Genomic DNA, 21,009 nt, shown 5'->3' with positions numbered 1-21,009 from the left:
TAATGGTGTATGGGAAGTTGGATGGTTTTGCTTTTCTGTTTACGGTCATTATCCCTGATTTTTGTGTGTTTATTTTCATCTGCCATTTAGAGCACCAATTAGTCACGACAGCTAGAGAATCATTAAGCATATTGTGATCGTCGTAATGATTAATTTCTCTATAGATCACACAGTCGTCCGCAAATAGCTTGATGTTGCAAGTGATGTTAGCAGTGATATCACTAATATAGAGCAAGAAAAGCAATGGCCCAAGTACCGAGCCTTGGGGAACGCCGGATGTTACTGCTACTGCGTTAGAAGACATCTGTTCATAGAGTAAAAATTGTGACCTGTTAAATAAAAAAGCTTTTATCCAAGCGGAAAGTTTTTCTATTCCGAAAACATTTTCTACTTTAGCTATTAGTTTGCTGTGGCATACACAGTCAAAAGCCTTAGATAGGTCAAGCAGAATTAAGTCAGTTTGACCACGGTAATTAACTGTAATGGCAAGGTCGTGAACTAGTTCAGTAAGTTGAGTTGCCATCGATAAACCACTTCGAAAACCATGTTGGTTAGGGGAGAAAAAAATTATGTGCTCTAGAAATACTGTCATGTGTTTTAAGATTATGTGTTCGAGTAGTTTACATGATGTGCTGGTCAATGAAATAGGTCTGAAATTTGGAAATTGTGCTGCGTCTCCTCCTTTATGGATCGGTATCACCTTCGCGATCTTCCAATCGTTAGGTAGTTGTGAAGTCGTGAGTGATTTTCGGAAAATGAGACCAAGATATTTGCTACACAATTCTGCATATATTTTCAGGAAACTGTTTGGTATATCGTCTGGTCCACTACTTTTTTTGGTGTCGAGCTTAAGTAGCAGGTTGAAAATCCCAGCATCAGCGATGTCTAATTGGTCGACTTTCGTACGATGTTTCTCTTCTATTGGCGGAATAACGTTATCATCAACGGTAAACACCGATCGAAAAAGATTGTTATATGCGTTGGCCTTAACAGTTTTTTCTTCTGGAAGGAGATGCGATGCTGCTGTTTTAGTGGCGCGAAAGTGATTCCAGAACCCGCAGGGATTATTTAGAAGAAACGTAGGTAGTGTCTCGTCAAAATAGCGTTTTTTAGCCAGTTTAGCTTTGTGCTTAAATTCCGCGATGGCATCCGGTAGCTTTCGAATTCTGGATTCTCCCCCGCCTTTTGTTTTTATTGCTCTACGTAACCTTTTCAAACGTCGCTTCGCCTGAATAACTTCGCGCGTGATCCATGGATTATTTTTTGGCGGGCGTTTGACTTTTGTAGGTATGTGGTGAGCGATACAAAATCGTACGACAGATTTGAAGTGAAGCCAAAGGCAATCTACATCTACTGATGTATTCAACCCCATTTCTGAAAAATACAGGAATTCATGAGCGAGATGAGTTAGTATGCTATCGTCATCAGCGTTTTTGAAGTTTGTTACAAGGGATACAGAAGAATGAGTGGTCATGGTGTCACCAAGAGGAACTACGCACACTGGTACGTCGTGGTCAGAAATTCCGTGGGTTACATCAATTCTTATGCGGTTTATGTCGAAATGGTCGCTGAAAAACATTAGATCAAGTATGTTCTCAGTTACTCCCTGCGAGCGAGTAGGCTGCGAAACGACCTGATGAAGACTGAAGGTTAGCATGAGGTCAAATAACACATCCGAAGCTGATGATGTATAACACATACTATCCCAGTTAATGTCCGGAAGATTAAAATCACCCATGAGTACAACACGTGAACCGTAAGCATGACGTTGCATGTAATCATGAATTGCACTGATAGAATCGTCACCCGAGTTTGGGCTTCGATAAACACAACCTAACAATATGCTGGTACCGTCACAAAGTAGTTTACAAAAAACCGCTTCAGCATTTTGTACCTTTGGAAGGGCCACGGAAGAGAGGCCTTTTCTTATCAATATTGCCGCCCCACCACTACGTGTGGGGCGATCTTTTCGGATCGTGCACGGAATAGTTGGGTGGTGTAAATTCGTGATCTAAAACATCAGCGTGAGCCACGTTTCTGTGACGGCTGCTAAGTGAGGATCATAATCGATGATCACATTTTCAAGAGGTTCAGGCTTATTAATTACGCTTCTAGCATTCACTGTGAGAAGTGTTAGTTCGCCTATTTTGCAGCACGACGAGTAGTGGCTCCCTTTTTGTTTGGTCGCCGAGTACGTTTGTCGTTCTCGTTACACGGGCTGTTTCTGAGGCAGCTTCCGCGTGTTTTTTCTTAAGCGGAACTTTGTCATCCTTTTCGTTGCTCCAGACATAGGCATGATTATTAATATACAGCTTGTCAAAAACTAAGGAAACTTTTTCGTTATTTTCTCGATTTGCCTTCGCACTGTTCCAAAGTTTTCTCCGAATTTCACGTACTCGTTTCGAAAAGTCTTCTCCGATAGATAGGCTTGTGCCACGTAGTTTATGTCTCCGTTTTAATATTGAAAATTTCTCTCTTGAGTCTAGCAGCTTGAGAATTACAGGCCTAGTTTTGTTTGGTTGGGTTCTACCGATGCGATGTATGCGTTCAATTGCTGCAGGTTTTAATTCTAGGGTGTCTTCAATTACGTTATTGTTCACTGCACATTCAAGTGTCAAGGGAGTCTCGCCTTCTGCCTCGGGAAAGCCATATATTATCAGGGTAGCTCGCCTTCTGCGATTCTCTAGATCGTCAATTTTTTCTTGCATATATTGTATTACCATTTTCATATTTGCTAGTTGTTCTTGACATGAATCTACTGTTTCTTCTAGCCTCGCGAGCGAGTCTAGTTTCTTGTCGATTTTAGGTAGGCGGCTTTCCTTTATCTCTTTGATATCTGCCGTGATTTCTTTTAATTGCTGGCTGATATCAGGGCCTGGGTTCGTCTCAATGTCTCCGCCTAGCAGCAAAAGTTTAAGAGTCGGCACAGCATGGTCAATCACAACAGCACATAGCCATGGGCACGGCAGCACAAGTAAGAAAGGGTCGTTTGAACGGATACACTTTCCATATCGCCTTCTCACCTGTGGGATGAAGACGAGCGGGGACTAAATACAAAAAAAAACAGAACAACACTGCGTTCCCACCCTTTGCGTTTTTTTTTTCAAAGTTCGTTCAAGACCAGGAAAGCATGAGGAACGATCCCAGCTTCATCCTGCAACCACCATATGTCTCGCCTTTGATCACACAGCGAAAAGAAGAAATGACCACCAAGACCCCGCTACACAAGTCATCTGTGTCATCAGGGAAAACAAACGTAGATCACGCCTTCGAGCAGGTTCAGGAAACCACTCCAAAGCAGCTACTTGAATCGAAGAGCTTCGAAAAATGGTGCCCGCATCACAAGAAGCCTCATCCTCTTGCACGGTGTCGCGTTTTCCGTGAAAAAACACTGGAAGAGCGGATGACCTTTCTTAAAGCGCACGGAATATGTCTACGATGTTGTTTATCCTCAAATCACGCGCAGTGGCAATGCAAGGCGGTCGTAAAATGCTACATATGCAGCAGCGGTAATCATGCGACAGCGCTTCACCCATCAACTACGTGTTCAGAGTCGCCGAAGCCTATTGAACGCGATAACAGCTCTGCTCAGAATTTGGATGAGAGTCACATCAATGCGTACCGAGGTGGCAAACGTGAACGACAGCTACATATCGTGCGCTAAAATCTGCCTCGTGAATGTTACTCATCAATCTCAGCCTGACAAGATATTAAGAGCATACGTGATACTTGAACACAGTAATTGTTCATTGGTTCGGCCAGAACTTCTCCACGAGTTCAGTGTGGAGGGCACACCTACCCAGTACACATTACGCACTTGTTCCGGCAATACTGAGGTTGTTGGTAGGATCGCAAACGGCTTCTTTGTGTGAAGCGTATCGGGCAATGTCAAGCTCTCCCTTCCAGCTCTTCTTGAGTGCGATGAGATTCCGGACAACAGGGAAGAAATTCCAACGCCAGACGCAGCACGGAACTACCCGCACTTGAATGCCATTGCCGCTCACATTCCACCTCTCGAAGAGGCAAGAAGCAAGAATACTGCTCCTCCTCGGTCGAGACGTTCTCAGAGTCCACAAAATTCGCCAGACCATTAACGGGCCGCTTGACGCTCCTTATGGACAGAGGCTTGATCTCGGATGGGTCATTGTCGGAAACGTCTGCCTGGGTCGTACGCGTAAAACAGGCACCATAAATGTGTCAAAAACACACATTCAGGGCAACGGAAGACCATCCCCTTTCACCCCATGTACAAAACATTTCATGGTGATGGAAGCGCCGGTTCTCTACACTGCGGATAGGCATCAGGTCAAGAATGATTTCTCATAAATAACAGCATCAGATGACACCTTGGCACCTAACCTGTTCGAGACAACGCGAGAAGACAACGAGCGTTCCCTGTCTATAGAAGACAGATCCGTCTTCAATATTATAGATAGGGAATTATACAAAGACAGGTCAAACAACTGGGTTGCCCCTCTACCTTTCCGCTCACCAAGAAGACGGCTTCTGAATAACCGAGAACAGGCTCTCTCTCGCCTGTACTCGCTGCGACGCACGTTGCGAAAAAACCCTCAGACAAAAGAGCGTTTTGTGCACTTCAGGAAAAAACTGTTCATCAGGGGTCATGCCGAGGAAGCTCCACCACTTAACATCGACGAAGAGGGCTGGTACCTACCCATATTCGGCGTTCACCATCCTCAAAAACCCGATAAAATCCGCGTGGTGTTTGACTCCAGTGCTCAGCACGAAGGAGTGTCTCTGAATGGTGTCCTTCTCACCGGACCCGACCTGACAAACAATCTTGTGGGAATACTGATACGCTTCCGGCAGGATTCAGTGGCGATAACTGCCGACATTGAGCAGATGTTTTACAACTTCGTTGTTCATGAAGATCATCAAAACTACCTAAGGTTCCTCTGGTTTAAGGACGATGACATCTCCCGAGAAATCATGGAGTGCCGAATGAAGGTGCACGTTTTCGGCAACAGTCCCTTACACTCGGTCGCAACATATGGGCTTCGGCGAACTGCTCAGGAGGCTGCTCAACAATTTGGTGAAGATGCAAGGAGGTTCGTCGAGCGAGACTTCTACGTCGATGATGCACTCAAGTCTCTTTCGTGTGAGTAAGATGCCATCAGTCTGTTGCAGAGAACGCAAAAAAATGCTTTCGACAGCTAACATAAGGCTGCACAAGATTGCCTCAAATAGGCAGAATGTGCTGAATGCATTTTCTCCACAAGACCGTGCACAGGGACTGAAAAGTCTTGACTTAAACAAAGACGCATCAAATATGCAGAGAAGCCTTGGTCTACTTTGGGATGTAGACAACAACACCTTCGTCTTCAGAGCTCCTCTTCAAGACCAGCCCTATACACGGCGAGGGGTGTTGTCGACCGTCAACAGTCTGTCTGACCCGCTGGGGTTTGTGGCACCTGTAACGGTTCAGGGAAAGCACCTGCTCCGTGACCTCGTGACGGAAGGTTATGACTGGGACACACCATTTTCGGATCCAAAGAAACAAAGTTGGGATGAATGGAAGAGTTTTCTACAAGCACTTCATTGCCTACGTGTGCGCAGTACTTATGCACCGCACTCAACTTCTGAAGCCGCCACTAGACAAATTCACGTGTTTTCAGATCACGCGTCCACGAGTGCCAGCGCCGCGTTCGCGTACCTACGGGTAATCGACAAGCAGGGAAACAAACATGTCGGATTTGTCATGGGAAAGGCGAAGCTCGCGCCGAAACCAGACCACACAGCCCCAAGGCTGGAGTTGTGTGCAGTGGTTCTTGCTGCAGAAATGGCCGATGCCATACTACGGGAGTTAGGCTTCCAGCCGAGTTCTGTCACATTTTACACAGACAGCAAGGTAGTTCTGGGATACATACACAATGAAACGCGAAGATTCTATGTGTATGTAGCTAACAGAGCTCAGCGCATACGTGCCAGCACACGACCTGATCAGTGGAATTACGTGTGTGCGAAAGAAAATCCAGGAGACCACGCCACCAACCAACAGTGTCGTCTTACAAGCAGACACCAGACGGGGAGTGTGCCGTCCCCTCTCGAAGAGAGCAGCCAGGAGCCGTGTTTACCTTTCAGGTGCCGCCAACGGAAGGGGGGGAGACGCTTAATCCCCTAGTAGGGGCTACTCCCACGTCTTGAAAATTTTTTTTCTTTTGTTATGGCCACTTTAAACGGGCGCCACAAACGACCTTCAGAGCGTCATTTGTCATCTTCTCTGTTGGCTCACGGAGAGAGTGAAAGCACCGGTCGTCGACGGAAGAAGAAATGCCAGGCGGCGGGCAGACTCACCCTACCAGCCCGAGCAACAGCACCGCTTTTTTACGGGGACTTACTGAGTGCTCGTGAATGTTTGTTAAAATGTGACCCAAATTCTTGTTAATTAAAGTTACTTTTGTTTAAATGTTCACAACTGTTCCACCGTTAACTGGCTGGATAGCGGACGCTTTGACCCGTCAAATGCGAGCTGCGAGACCAGCATAGGAAGGGTTAATAATTATGCATAATATGTCGATGAATTGAAAAAATCAGTGCCCCTATTTATGCAGTGTTAGCGTTAATGAACCATTGGTACAATAGAAAATGTCTTTAAATATTGCTCATGTTATGACTCACGGGCGACACATCATCTCTGAGAGTAGTCTGGCAGTGCATTCTTGGACAACTCGAGACATTTTGATTCCTCCCAGAAACTGGCTCTCCGCTGTGGATAGCACCCTACAAAAGGGAAGAGAATGGTGGGAGCTGTGATAAATAATGGGATGACATATCAATGCTTACGCCGCCTTCACAATGAGCTGCTATGGCTTGTTTAATACTACAGTGCCAATTGAGTTTGTGTGTTTTGACAAACAAGCTCCCGGAGGAGTGAATCTAGTCCGGCCGTGATTTTGACCAGAGCATCTATAGGCAGTTGTAAACGCCTTTCTTTCTTTTGGGGAGAGGTGGAGCAGCTTGTCTGATCTCCCGTTCTCTCGGCCTGACTCTCACGTCAGTGCCATTCACTGCTGTAACTTTGCTGCGTCGAGTGCAATGACCCATGTGCTACAGTGTTGTGTTATTGAATGGCGTCTGGGTAGGTGGTGTCTTGTCAGGCCTCCACAAAACTAAAAAAAAACTATAAAACGCTGGAAAAGATTGCAGTGCGAAAAACAATTTAGAAAAGAAAACGAAGCATCCACGATAGGCCGGCAACAAGGCACATAAAAGAAAGTTATGAACATATACAATGATACAAAATGCAGAAACACGGAGTTTTGTTATACAGAAGTACTATGGCAAATGAGCATACATCAGTAGTTTATAGTTTAAAATGTCATTGAACACACAAAAAAGTATGCAGCTTGCGCTATTGGCACCAGGCTGGAGTCTTCAGCGGAGCTAGGGTTTGACCTAGCCAAGTTTCGCTAGCAATGCCGAGCATTTGCTATAAGATGCTGTTTTTGCTAGTAGTACCTGTATTCTCTGGTAGGGCTATAGGGAACCAGCGCTGGAGTTTCCGTGGTGCCCTGGCGGCCAAAGCGTTGTTGCGAAACTCCGACGCCACGTTCCACAGGGAGCCGCTGTACGAAGTTCGCCGTAGGGTTCCTCGATGACCGCGCCCTACTCCGCCGCTTTGGAGGGTGGAGACAACCACGTCGTCTGCTATGAAGTCCGCCATTACGATATCCATGATGGCCAGCCAACGAGCGTTGCGTGGCTGTATACAGGGTTGTTGCGTCAAAACGTCGGGTACTCAAACAACATGAGAGACATACAAAGTTTCCGCATTGGCAGTGTGGAGGTCTTAAATATCTAGTCTAGTCTTCATTTTTAAAGCGACATTAGCAGCTGGAGTTGCTCACAGCAGAAAAATACCGTCGGCGCCAGCCGTGTTAACAACTTCAATTAACGTCTTTTTTGACTAGTCGGTAACTATTTATATAGGTTAAAGATGTGAAACGCACGCACCTAAGTCACATGACCTTTAAATGTGACTGTGTGGTGTGTACCTTCCACAAAAGTGTAAAAACAGTTCGCTGTTTGCCAGCTGGCAGGAAAAAAAATACGTGCTGTCATGAAAAAAGTCACAGCATATCCACGGAGTAAATGATGATGCGTGGGACGAAGCTTCCATCCGTGCTTCCGTTCGTCCGTGCTCCGTTCATGCGTCCGTCCACCCGTGTGTCCGTTTGTTCGTATGTGCGTCCATCTGCCCGCACGTACATCCATGCGTCCGTCCTTCGAGCATATTCACGGAGCGTGGCATAGCACGGACGGACGAACGCTTCACGCCACCAATCTAGAGTGAAGCGTACGTCCATTTGTGCTTCCGTCCGTCTGTGCATCTGTCTGTCTGTCCATCCGTTTGTCACTAGCGCCACATGCTGAGTGAGTCATACAACTGGGTTGTTACGAACCGGCCACAGACATGCATGGACAAACTCATGGCTTCAGAAGCTTCGATCACCCCTAAATCTGTGATTTCGTACCTTATTTTTATCTATTGTTTTTGAATTATTCATAAACTACCTCACTTACAGACCACACCCTGCAACGCACAGTATATTGTATTTTGTTTTCATTTCTTATTTCACTGTAAGCAGCAGATTGGCAAAAAATTGTTGAAAACATATCAGTATTTGGTGATCTACATGTGGTTTTTCTGGCAATAAATGATAACTTGCACGCAGACATTAGCTGTCAAACCAGGTTTAGCGTGTTTTCTTGAGGAATATATCGTAAATTAGAAATTTCGGTAAATCGTTCATTGATATCGTCAAAATGAAGCAACCACATGGCTTTACATCAATGAGCAAACAAATTGCTTTTAATATACGACAGTTTCGGTTGCCACTGCTTTATTTGGACGATAACTTTACTATACTTCAAAAACAAGCGCTATAACTCACTGCAAGTTAACCGCAGCGCATGTCTTGCTACCACTTCCACTGGTTCTCGTTGTTTCAAGCTGGCGCAGGTGAATGCGCAGCTTTACTCGTGCATAACTTCGTATCAACATTTTTCCAGAGAACCCTTGTGTTGCTGGTATGCCTGCACGCTTTACTTCGCCCTTTTGAATAAATACTCAATTACTGATTTGAGAGGGGATTTTAGGATGATCAGGTTGCCTTTCCAGGATGTGATTCCTTTAAAGTACTCTTCACAAGATATGAGCGAGCTCATAACCTCACCGCTCGGATCATACAAGTTTTCGCCATCCTGAACATACTCATTTAGTGCAGTTATATATGCGTGTTCATGGCGCGCTGAGCCCTTCATTCCAGCCCTGCACTGTCCACAGTCCATTTTTTTCAAGATTTCTTAGACAAAAAACCACCTATATAATGCAAAATTGTGCACTCTATTGAAGTCAACACTTCAATGAGAAGAATTTCCCCATAATCCATTTTATCTTCAGCATCTCCTCGACACTTCATTTTCGCTTGGGAAATCATGTAAACCAGACACTGGGAGGCATCGTTTTTATGAGTTCGCCGGCATGTGCAAAAACTGGCTGACGCATACGAGCTTTAAAGCGCATTTCATGTCGTAGGCGTTAGGAACGGGCGCCCGGACGAACGCAGGGACTTACTACTGGACGGACGAGTGGACGCTTGGACAGACGTACAGAGAGATGGACGGATGCATGGACGAACGGAAGGACGGACGGACTGATGAACGCTTCGCCTCACTCATCATCATTTGCTGCGTAGATAGGCTGTGACACCGTTTTTATTGACATGCACTTCAATGCAACTGGCTACTACGACGACATGCGACATACGACCCACGACGCAAGGGACTTTGCCCCTGAAAGTTTAAGGCACCGGCAGCAACAAACGCACAACGTATGCGCACATCTTCGCGCAATTGCAGTATGTGTACAAGAAGCGATTGAGAACAGCACATTTTGCGCTATTCAAAATCAACGAGTTAAATACGCATGTACACAGCATACAAATGAACATGTATTGCACGCAGTGCACTGATGATCGCAGGTCGCAATTGAGCCCGATTGGAAGTAAATTTCTGAGCAGTGATTGGAACCCTTCTGCAGCTGACATAATAGAGTCAATCATGATTGAAAGTACCCGTGTGACAATGCTTTAAGTTATAACTCTCGGGATGCTGAAATCGCATAAATTACGCTGCCCAAACACGAATGGTCCGTGGGTTGCCACTTCTCCCGCTTGATCTTTACAAGCCACATGTGTCGCCTTGTGGGATCTTTGGGAACCTGAACATCCTGTAGCCATTTCGCGAGATGTTTGTGCCCCGTGGCACGCAACACCCGGGCATTTTGCCCGAGAAGACGCCGCGCACGTGTCTCACTCAACCAGCCACGGCGAGACGGGGGTAGCCGAATGGCGGCCGCCGATCGGAAGGCGGCACTCACCGCTTCAAAGAGTGGTTCCACCTTGCAAGGGGGCGCGCGCACAGAGGAACCCTAGTTCGCCGCTGCCAAGGTCACCAGCCGGGCTGCTAAGGTTGTTCGGTAGCGCGTTTCTCAGCTCGCGGCTGAGAAAAAACGCCCACAAAATGCCCACAAAAAACGCCTATAGCAAACGTCTACTACAATATACCGGAGTGAAAGTTTGGAATGGCATACCGCGTTATACATTGGATACCCAGAACTTTTCCTGATCATTGAAAAAATACTACTTTGAAGCAATTTTCTCTGCTTGAGTTGACTGATACTTTAGGTTGTAATTTTTCATTATGTATATATATTGCCCTTTATGTGTTTAGTGTTTCCTTTGAAAGATGTTTCAATACCCTTGTTCTCTTTATTAAGCCATATAAGAGAACTACTATTGATACTTGCAACTACAAGTATCATTGTTCAGTTCTGTACGCTGCTAATCACCAAACATTTGTGTTTACTAAAAGTTATGTACTTTCCCTTTTTTCTATGTTCAATCAAATTCAAGTGACTGTTATTAGCAGATAAACATTACTTCTTGTATGATGATATCAAATTTGTATTGTTTACTTCTGTTTTTCTTTAATTAGAACTATTACAGTTTCAGTTATGTATACTTTCAAAGGGACCTGCACTAGCCTTTGGCTATGGGACCATACAGTTTGTGCTTATTATGTATAAGATATGAGTGCAATAAAGATCATTCATTCATTCATTCATTCATTCATTCATTCATTCATTCATTCATTCTGCGCAGAGCTGATAGACGAGCGGACAAGACGATGGTTAGTTAGAGTAAGATTTATGTATACTCTTTTATGGCGAATTACATCGAGCGAACAGGAGTAGAGGGGCACGGAACTGAGGAGGGGGGGGGGGGGCAGAGCACTGAGAGCAGGCCCACTCAACCTGCGACTGGAATGCGCCGCGCTCCCAGATGGCAGGTGAGAAGGTGACGAGTAGAGAGACCATGTGACTGAAGCATTCCAAGCCAAGGCATATTCTTTGTGGGGCAGCCGCAAAATACGTCGGAAATCGGTCAGCCACATATACTTCATTATCCTAATACCTAATATGCTTCTGCAATGACTTATTTAGCAAACGTCCAGCTCTCAACGTAGCCATCCATACAAAGCAGCGGTGTCAAACTACACATGGTTGCTACCATTGCCGCCGCGCTCGCCGGCTGAAGAAAAATTTAGAGGCTGTGACGTTCAAGGACCTCGTGCCTCGTCGTACTGCACCTACTCTGCTTTTCAGGCGAGAGCACTGCAAACTGCTCCTGGCTGCTCTGGGCGCAGCGAAAGCACTCTCGCTCTACCAATGGATGACAGTGCTCCTGCACCTGTTCGACCACTGAAACACGCCGGCTCCACCCTCTGCAGAGAGCACTTTTAGCGTGCTTTTTGAGTGCTCCTGCTGTCCCAATGGAATTCACCATTAGTCAAATTCTGGTCAAACTACACGCCTGCAGGCATAAAATCAAGTCACATTATCGCCGCTTCTACGTGGCTCCGTAGCCGTGTCCCAGAGAAACCGGCCCGATTCGAAGTGGCCTTCATAATAGCCAGGACAAGGATTGGCCGGGAGTTTAGGTCAATTTTTTCCTGGCAATGTACGGCCTGCGGATAGGCGTGACATTTCCGTAGGCAGCCTGGCCCTGACGTGGTGGCGAAAAAAAAACATTATTTTTACGCTTTTCAGAGTGGTTTGTCACTAATAATGCGGCGGATATTATGACTACAGGCTATTAAAAATTAATGGCATTATGATCATCTACATCTGCGACATGAACATGCAAAGCACACATAGCCCTGGATTCGAACTTCGGACCGCATGCACTTGAAGCGCATGCACTAAGATGTTTTACCCATTCCATCACAGTACCACCGCATAGAGGTGAGTTCTTTTGCGGGTATATGTCTACCGACTGGCTTTTAGCAAACTTTCGGCGTAACCTTGAACTGCTTTGTGCCATGTGCATTTATTTGCGCATGCATTTGATCAGCGAATAATTTGTAGGGCTTCATGAACTCCAGACAACTACGGTGGGCACGTTCGGCTCCGACTTCCATTCGTGGTGTACCGTTCTGCAAGAACGATTACGTGTGCTTGTGCGACGTTTCAGTGCTTCCCCGTGAACCGCGGGTGTTTCGCTCACCAAAATTCGCGGACGAAGCTGTGCTTGGCCGTCGAAACCTAGTATGTTTCTCGCACGTGCATGTGCTGTAGTTTCGCTGATTTCTGTCGGGAGGTACACGCGTGTCAGTGACAGCAGCCTATTCTAAGCTGTTTGAAGACAATGCGCTTTCGCACGTAAACGATGCATGGGTATTTTAGCGCGCCTACTCTAACACTTGCATTTCGTACGCGCGAAATGCCGCGAGCTGTACGCTGGGGCAGCAGCGCCTTTTTAGCGTTTCGACGATTACTTATTTCTGTAATTTGAATTTATGCGCCTTTTTTCGCGATATGGAGTGGTTTTTACTCATTTTCAGTTTTTAATTGATCTTCTTTATGGGGAGCGGCTACTCTTATCTTTATTCAGCATCACACCGCTGTTCAAGTGAATGCCAAAACGCGCGCCAAGGTCAAGTTTGACGTACACAAACTAGCGACGGATAGGGTGGTCTCCCTTGAAGTAAATAATGCTTCTGAACATCACTTTCGCGAACGTCCGCGTGCAGTTGGGGTTAAGAAATGGTGCAGAACGAACCTGACGATCTTTATTGTTACTGCATGCAGTTGCCCTTTAGAAAATGAGGATTTTTATAGCTGGTACATTATCTCCACAGCAGTATTCTGGTTGACTTGGTCGTGGTTCACTGTTGCAAATCCATGCGAGAATATGAGAACTGTACTTAATATTCAAAAGAGTTAGCAAATGTCGGTGACATACACTTTCCTGCGGACTTCTGTACTTGATGTTCATCATCAAATTATGCAACCACTGATCAAACATCAACCAATGTATTTTCAATTTCGATCTCTCTCTATTTCGCTGCCGTCAGTTTGTTTCATTTTTACCATGCTTTCCTAAAATCATCAGGTGAACTTGTTTCGTAGAATACGAGCATCAACATACATAGGTCAGTGTTTCAGTATGCTGTCGCGCATGCACTAGTACTCTTTTATTTAGTTCATGACACAATGTCATACCTCGCCCCGCCGTGGTGGTTTAGTGGCTAAGGTACTCGGCTGCTGACCCGCAGGTCGCGGGTTCAAATCACGGCTGCGGGGGCTGTATTTTCGATGGAGGCGGAAATGTTGTAGGTCCGTGTGCTCAGATTTGGGTGCACGTTAAAGAACCCCAGGTGGTCAAAATTTCCGGAGTCCTCCACTACGGCGTCTCTCATAATCATATGGTGGTTTTGGGACATTAAACCTCACATATCAATCATCAACAATGTCATACCTTGACAACTGATAAGCAGAAAGCTGCTTGTACTCCTTTATTGAAATCGAAAGAGTAACACTGGGACTACACATCCCAGTGTTTGCCTAAATGCAGGGAGATGTATAATATCTTGAATAAAGTGTGCCGTAAGGCACTGTAAAATGTTTCCATCCCAGACCATCTTGTAGAAAATCTACCATTACAACAAAGCGGGACGAAATGGTGACGCACCAATGTCACCGCATGCAGGCGACGGGGAACGTGATGCCGACGCCCGGGGGGGGGGGAGGGGCGTTGTTTTCCTTTTTTCCGCGCTTGCGATTGTTGTCGCTGAACGGTTCTGCGTAAGTTGATGCCGGCTCCTGGTGCCAGGCTGGCGCGACAGAGACGGCGGCTCTCTCCCCCCTCCCCTTTTTTTTTCTTTCTTGCGCCTGGTCTTACCTGCTGTAGGCGTTACTTGCGCGCCGCGTGGCTGTCACGGGTATTTTTTATTGCTGGGCTCCCTATAGACAGGATTTTAGTCACTACGCAAGAGCGTGCCGCCTATATGCCGTTTGTTATTCGGCACCTGACTGAGAGTGTACAGCATAGAATGGAGGCGTTACACATTCGGCACTGGGGCCGACAGCTTAGGGACTCGAAGAGCCGAGGGGTCTTCGGACGCCCTTCTCTCTGACGCATAGGTCGGCTGCATGGCGACGCGCCCTTACGTCAACAACATGCAATCAGAACTGCCGCTGGCCGTGGCGTCACAATCCTCCAGTCAGGAACTGCCACTGGGTTGCACCCATGGACGAGTGAGTTGCCACGCATTGCGTAAGATTCGCTAGACTCATGGCACCGATTGCATCATCAGGCTGCTATCAAGCTCGTGGGTTGAGGGAGCTCGTCGAGCGTTGCGTAAGACACATCGGCGCCACCGGGTGAGATGACGTCGTTGAGGTGATGGCGTCAGGCGGGCCCGCTCGCCGGCCTTGACACAGATTGCCTTTGCAGAGGCAATGACATTCGGTCTGGACTCCCAGGCGTCACAGCGTGCACTTCTCAGCCGCCACTCTCTCTTGCGGCTGAGAAGTGCAGCCGCCCCCACAAACCAGCCGCCCCCACTTGTGAGAGTGGCGGTTGGTAGAGGCGGTGCGGGCGCGCAGTGCCGTAACAAAGCGAAAGGGTGCTGGTGGTACTGCTGGTATTCAAGTGCAACAATATTTAGAAATGAAGGAGAACGTAGATCTGTGCGTTTTTCCTTCTTTATCATATCAATAAGAAAGGAGGCGGCCTTGCATTCAAGCGGTCAGATGAGCAAAGTATGCTCTGCTCTCACTCTCCTGTCTAGTGGTGTCAGTCGGGCTGGTTTCTAAAGCGAATTGCGCCTGTCTGCTAGATTCATTCGATAATGAAGACGGCCACCAGTGGAAATCAGGGCCCGGATTCACAAAACTCACTTACGAAAACATTTTTGCGCAAGAGAAATTTTGTTGCGTAAGTCGATTCACGAAACGAAAAAAACGTCGTAAGAGGCTATAGTTGTCACATCGGCCGCTGCAAATAAAGCGCGCTGTGACTGGCCGGGAACTAGGGTGCCTTGATGCCCGCGCGCTCCGCTGAGGGTGAGGACAGCCGCGTCGTCTGCTACGACGGCCGCCATTACGGCTCCTGCCGTAGTGGGGCAGCATGCGAAGCGCATTACCGCTTGCGGTGCTCGCGTATGGTAGGAAAAAAGTACTCGTTGGCGAGCTTTTTTTTTTTTGTGCAACTTGAACACCTCTTAGTGCTGTTGTTGCCTAATTGTTAAATGGAACAACGCACGTCATACAAACTGGTGGCCTGTGCTTGTACAATGCGCCAGGGGCTGACATAGACTGAATGAAATGAGCCACGAACTCCCACACCAGAAAGATTCGCGTTAAACCGTTGTCGTCGTTAAGACGGAGGGGCGCATGAACTTTTATTACTACGCTTGCTGAAAGGAATGCAATATTTGGGTCTTTGTGAATCAGCCGAATAGCAAAGGCAGGAATCGCTGTACTTTATATACTTGCGTGTGTGTGTATATAACACACACACACACACACACACACACACACACACGCACACGCACACACATTATCTGACATTCGGTACCACCTTCCCCTGCCTCACCATTTCATGCACTGTGCAGGCAGCATACCCGAGAGTAACATGCTTTACCAGTGTACCTTTATGAAACGACACCCACGATTTCAGTGAACAGGCCATTTATTTGTGCGCCTTAATGCTGCGTTGTCCCACTAGTGAAAATCAAAGTCAGATACAAGACAAACCAAATGCGGTACGAAATGAAATGTTTAAAAATAAAAAATGCAAGAGTCACAAGCGTGCCCACGTGAGCCGAAACCTTTTAAGCATACAGCTTATCTCGGCGTGTCCATTTCTCATGAGAGGTTGACGCGGGCACATGTTTTGCTTGCATGTCCATTGCAACTCCCGACTGGAACCTGCCGAAGGTGAATGCGCAGCCTTATTCTTGCGTACCTCTCTGTGAGCAGTCGGTATATACTGTCCTCGTGCTCCGCGCATACACACAAGCTGCGGCGGTGCACCTTGTTTAGGTATGCGGTGAGTGAACGAAGCGGCGACTTCATCGTGACTACTTTGTCCGTGCACCAAGAGTTTATGGCAGCAAAATGCTCCTCATAGTCTATCAAGGCTTTCATAACTCCCTTGCTGGGGTAGATGAGGTTGCCTCCATCTGAAACGTACTCTTTCAGTGCTGTCAGCGAAGCATGCTCGTCGTTGGCAGTTCCAAGGAGAGCATCTTTGCATTTTGCGCACTTCACAGATGTCAAAATTCCCTTCAAAATAAATCCTCCTAGGTAAAAGAGAATACTGCATTCTGTGGACGACAATCCTTCGATGAACAAAATCTCTGAATCATCGATTTCTTGAGCTTCCTTCTCGACGCAGGCTTCCTTCCCCTGGGATAGCAGGTCCACCAGGTACTCCCTGTCATCAAGCTCGTAGCTGGTCGTCCTCGGTGTATGCAAAAATTGGCTTACGCTCACCACTCTCAGAGCGCACTTGAGATCGTAGGCATTGGGAACCGGCTTCATAAGCCGCACCACAGAAAAGATGTTCTCTAAGCAGTCCTGCAGGAGCCTGCTCGTAAGAAAAAACTCATAGCCTTCGTCTCCTAAAAGAACGTCTTGGAGGCGAAGTACAACTGTAGTTGATATGAGTACACCTGCTTGCGACGGTTTCCAATGGGATGTGGCACCCATTTTCATAGTTCTGATGGTTTCTATTGCTGTGTGTAATGTATCTAGGGCTTCGGAGTACTTAGCCCTACTTCTCCGACTCAGGGCCAGTGTTGGATGCCGCGAAGACATCAGTGCATACCATTTTGAAATCAGCTCCATGAACCAAGCTGTTGTTTCTGCTTCCTGTTTAAGAACTCCTTCCTTTATAAGGAATCTGATAGCTGGGGGAGCTTCCCGAAAAAGTTGTACAGCGACACCAACCTTCATTTTGGTGAAGTGGCCTGCGCTGGTGTGCCTTTCGGATAAGTTTGGGGCTACCTTCAGTTCTCTTTTAGAATCTTCTTCGAGCACAGCCTGAACATATTCCAAGTTGACTTGTGAAGAAGGCAGGCCATGTTTGGCAACTGTGGCCTCACTCAACGTGAAAACTTCTGAGCTCAAGAGCTGGCCTCTGAGGTTCTTCAAGACGTGAGCCGGATCAGCAATGAAAAAAAGTTCCTTCCCGTCCATGCACGGATGAGGTATGGAGCACACCGTGGAAGAATCTCTGTGACTGGAAAAGGCGAATTCCCTCCACATTGCGCGGTTTGCCGAGCCCATGTCACATGTGATTGCGTGAACTCTCAGATATATTTGACTGCACAGCTGTACTAGTTCCAACACATAGTTTTTCAGCAAGCCGCCATCGATGTTTCTTCCGGTAAATTCATATGCAATCACCTGCTTCCATCGCTGGTTAAGTCCGCCCAACATAAATACCAGAGCATGAACCGCAGGCTCTTCAGGCTTCGGAGGAAGAGTTATTCCTCCGAGAAGTGCGTCTTCAGCCCGATCTAGCTCAAACCCCGGCACTATCTTCATTTCATCCAAAAAAAGGACGCAGTCCTTTTCTACATTCTCCATGGTCTCGGCTTTGCATTTCATAACGTCTATCACTTCGTGAAGAACGCCTGGGAGAAACTTCAAATTTTGAATCCTCCGTGCGAGCGTTCTTTTGGATGGGAGAGGATATCCCATTTTTCTCAAAGTTTCATATCCGGTTGTTCCACAAGCAAACTTAATTTGAAGGCCTTGCTTGACAGTGTGCGGAGACCAAGAGTTCCCCAAGCTACTGCTCCTTGAGAGAGCGCGTACTTGATCGTCGTTGAGAAATTTCATATTTTGCGAAATATTTGTTGCCTCAGTCTCAAGTTTTTGCACTTTTTTCTTGAGACCACTAATGGTGTTCTTGGCTGTGTCATGATGTTGCTGAAGTTCAGAGTACTTTCTTGTAAGGTCAGCAAGCTTCTTCTTCAGTTTTGCTGATTCTGCAGTAGAATTTGATGTCTCACCAGCCGCTGCATTAACTTCTCTTGAATCTGCATCACCAGTGTTCGCTGACAGTTCAACAACGGCGTCGTCAACTTCCATGGTGTCGTGCCCATAACACGATGTTCCTTGCCGTGTAGATTCAGGAACGGAGTGGTTTTGTGGGGTCTCTAGGGTAGTTTTAACTGCAGCTGGATATTGACGCAGACCAGGAGGAGATTTGTTGGTCTCGTTGCTGGAGGGTGCAGGCACAGTTCTTTCTTTTGGTGGCTTTCGTTCCTTAGGCAGTGCTGCAAGCAGAAATGTATGTATTCATGAACATATTCAAGCAATGCCAGTTCATGTCTAGCTTGTTAATTTTACAAATGTAACACATGCAGCAGATACCGGCTTAGTTATTGACGTGAGGAAGACACTTGTCCTTCCCCCGCCCTTTCCACAAGGGATAGGGGAAGGTCTTAAAATACCATAATTAAATTGTGCTCAAAATTTCTCCCCACAATAAATGGCTCTAATTCAAATTGGAGCTTCATATGCCAGAGCTACACGTGTGCGCCGTTGTGGAGGGCTCAACTGACATTCGCTCCCTATGCAGTTTATTGATTATTTGATTGTAGGGCTTAACACGCCAACGCAACGCAGGTAATGAGGCGCACTGTAGTGGGGGCTCGTGCATCGTGGATCTCGTATACATAATGGTTTCCATTTTCCCCCTTTGTAAATAACATAGTCACTGCACCTGACATCCTAGCAGTACACGACCGTGTGCTAAGTAGCGGAAAACTGTTGTGCAGTGGGTCATGCCTGTAAACACTGAAATCCAGACGTATATACAGTCATGACCCAAAAATGCAAACAAGAAATATAAACCACAACACTCAAGTATCGCAATTTTTTTTACATGCAAGTCAAAGTGATGCAACGTAATCACAAAAACAAAGTTGGGAAATGTAGCTTTCCAAACGCACTAATAGCGCGCCATTATTTGACCGTCTAATATTAGCAGTATTTTTCGATTTTGCGTGGTCTGGTTCACATTTTTGTGTTCGCATTTCCTAGCTTTGTCCGTGACTGCATTTCCAGAATTTATGCACTAATGTGGACGCAGCATATGAGGACCTATTTGGTGTTAGCTTCGTAGAAATCCCAGGTACATAGAGTACTTGCAACTGGTGCTGCTTTATGTAATGCAAGAAAAAAGTTCAATCTTACGTTTGAATGTGAACAAAGTTGGGACGGCATTTGGTTTCAACTTCTTCCAGCCATCCGCACGATGTTGCTCATAGTTGTTCTCTTCAAAGTGAGCCTGCAAATAAAACCAGAATTGGAAATTAACACACTGGCAGAAGAAAAACGAATGTCTGTCACTGTCAATAAACAAGATTTCATGTATGCATTCAGTATGATTCGCAGCAGGAACTAGCAGCAACTTTGAAGCACAAAAAGAAGGAAACTAATTGAGCTCACGCGCGCTTTCACGTAAGCCACTTCAGTGAGCGCGATCATAGACCCAGCCTGCTGTTATAATAACCCTTTCAATTTTCGCACTGAAAATCTGTAAGGATTCCTGAATTCATGTGAATAAAATATTAGTCTATTGTGCCGACAAAGGACCAGGTCTGATTTTATAGCGAGCGTTACAGATTTCGTTCTATCGAAAGCTTTGTACCCAAGCCTCCAAGTTCCCAATGCAATCGAATTTATTTGTCAGGTAAAAATGACAACACTCCGTAACAGCGCTTGTTTTGTTCGTCACTGAAGTGTTCCTGATTCCCAAGTATACATACGACGATACACACAAGACGGGCAGAAGTCCGGCCTCGTAATATTACGAGTTTTTCGCAGGAACAGCATGTTTATGTTCAAACGGCTTGATTTCACAAGAGGCGTTCAAATTTCGACCGATCAGTGCCAACGCGTGCACGAATAAACATGGGCAGGCCTCGTAAGCGTTGTGAAATCCCCCTACCACGCACCCGAGCCTATGTTAATTCCCTGCGAGGCCATATGCGCGCATTTCAAGTCCAATTTCCTCTTATGTGAATTACGTGAACTCTACGTGCCGTACTCTTGAAGTTCGGCAGCAGTCAGGCGCCGTCAGATTTCCGTACTCGCTCGCCGGCACGCGGCCTGAACTCACTCCCCGTTTTCTGCCCTTGCATATAATTTTCTACCTCCTCCACTTTCTAAATTCTCATCTGTTTAACTACACCTCCTGCGTCCCCATCTCTTGCCTACTTTTCGTTCAGCTCAACTCCGCCAGCACCCGGTCGACGCGTACGCTGTCGGGGCGAGTTGGCGAGCGAGTACGGCAATTTCACGAAGTCTGTCTTCGGGCTGCGAGGCGGACGGTCACGACAGCGGCAGCCGGTCTCGCGAGAAAAATAGCTGCGAAGCGCAGTGCACGAAATTAACAGCCTCGGGTAGGGGGTGGGAAGGATTTCACAACGCTGCTGCCAAGGCAACACTTTCCCGTGCAAGGGCACTGAAACTAGTCGCAATTCCTATGAATGTAGTAGCACACTCGAGGCCCTTGAACCAGCATGAAATGTTATCGACACGGGAGCTTCCGAAGCCCCCGTACTTGACGCATTTTCTTAAAGCGTGATCTTTTAACACGAGCACGCCGCACAGTACCC

This window comes from Rhipicephalus microplus, chromosome X, assembly GCF_043290135.1.
Source record: "Rhipicephalus microplus isolate Deutch F79 chromosome X, USDA_Rmic, whole genome shotgun sequence".
NCBI lineage: Eukaryota > Metazoa > Arthropoda > Arachnida > Ixodida > Ixodidae > Rhipicephalus > Rhipicephalus microplus.
The sequence above is the reverse complement of the archived record's forward strand: the minus strand, read 5'-3'. Positions refer to the sequence as shown.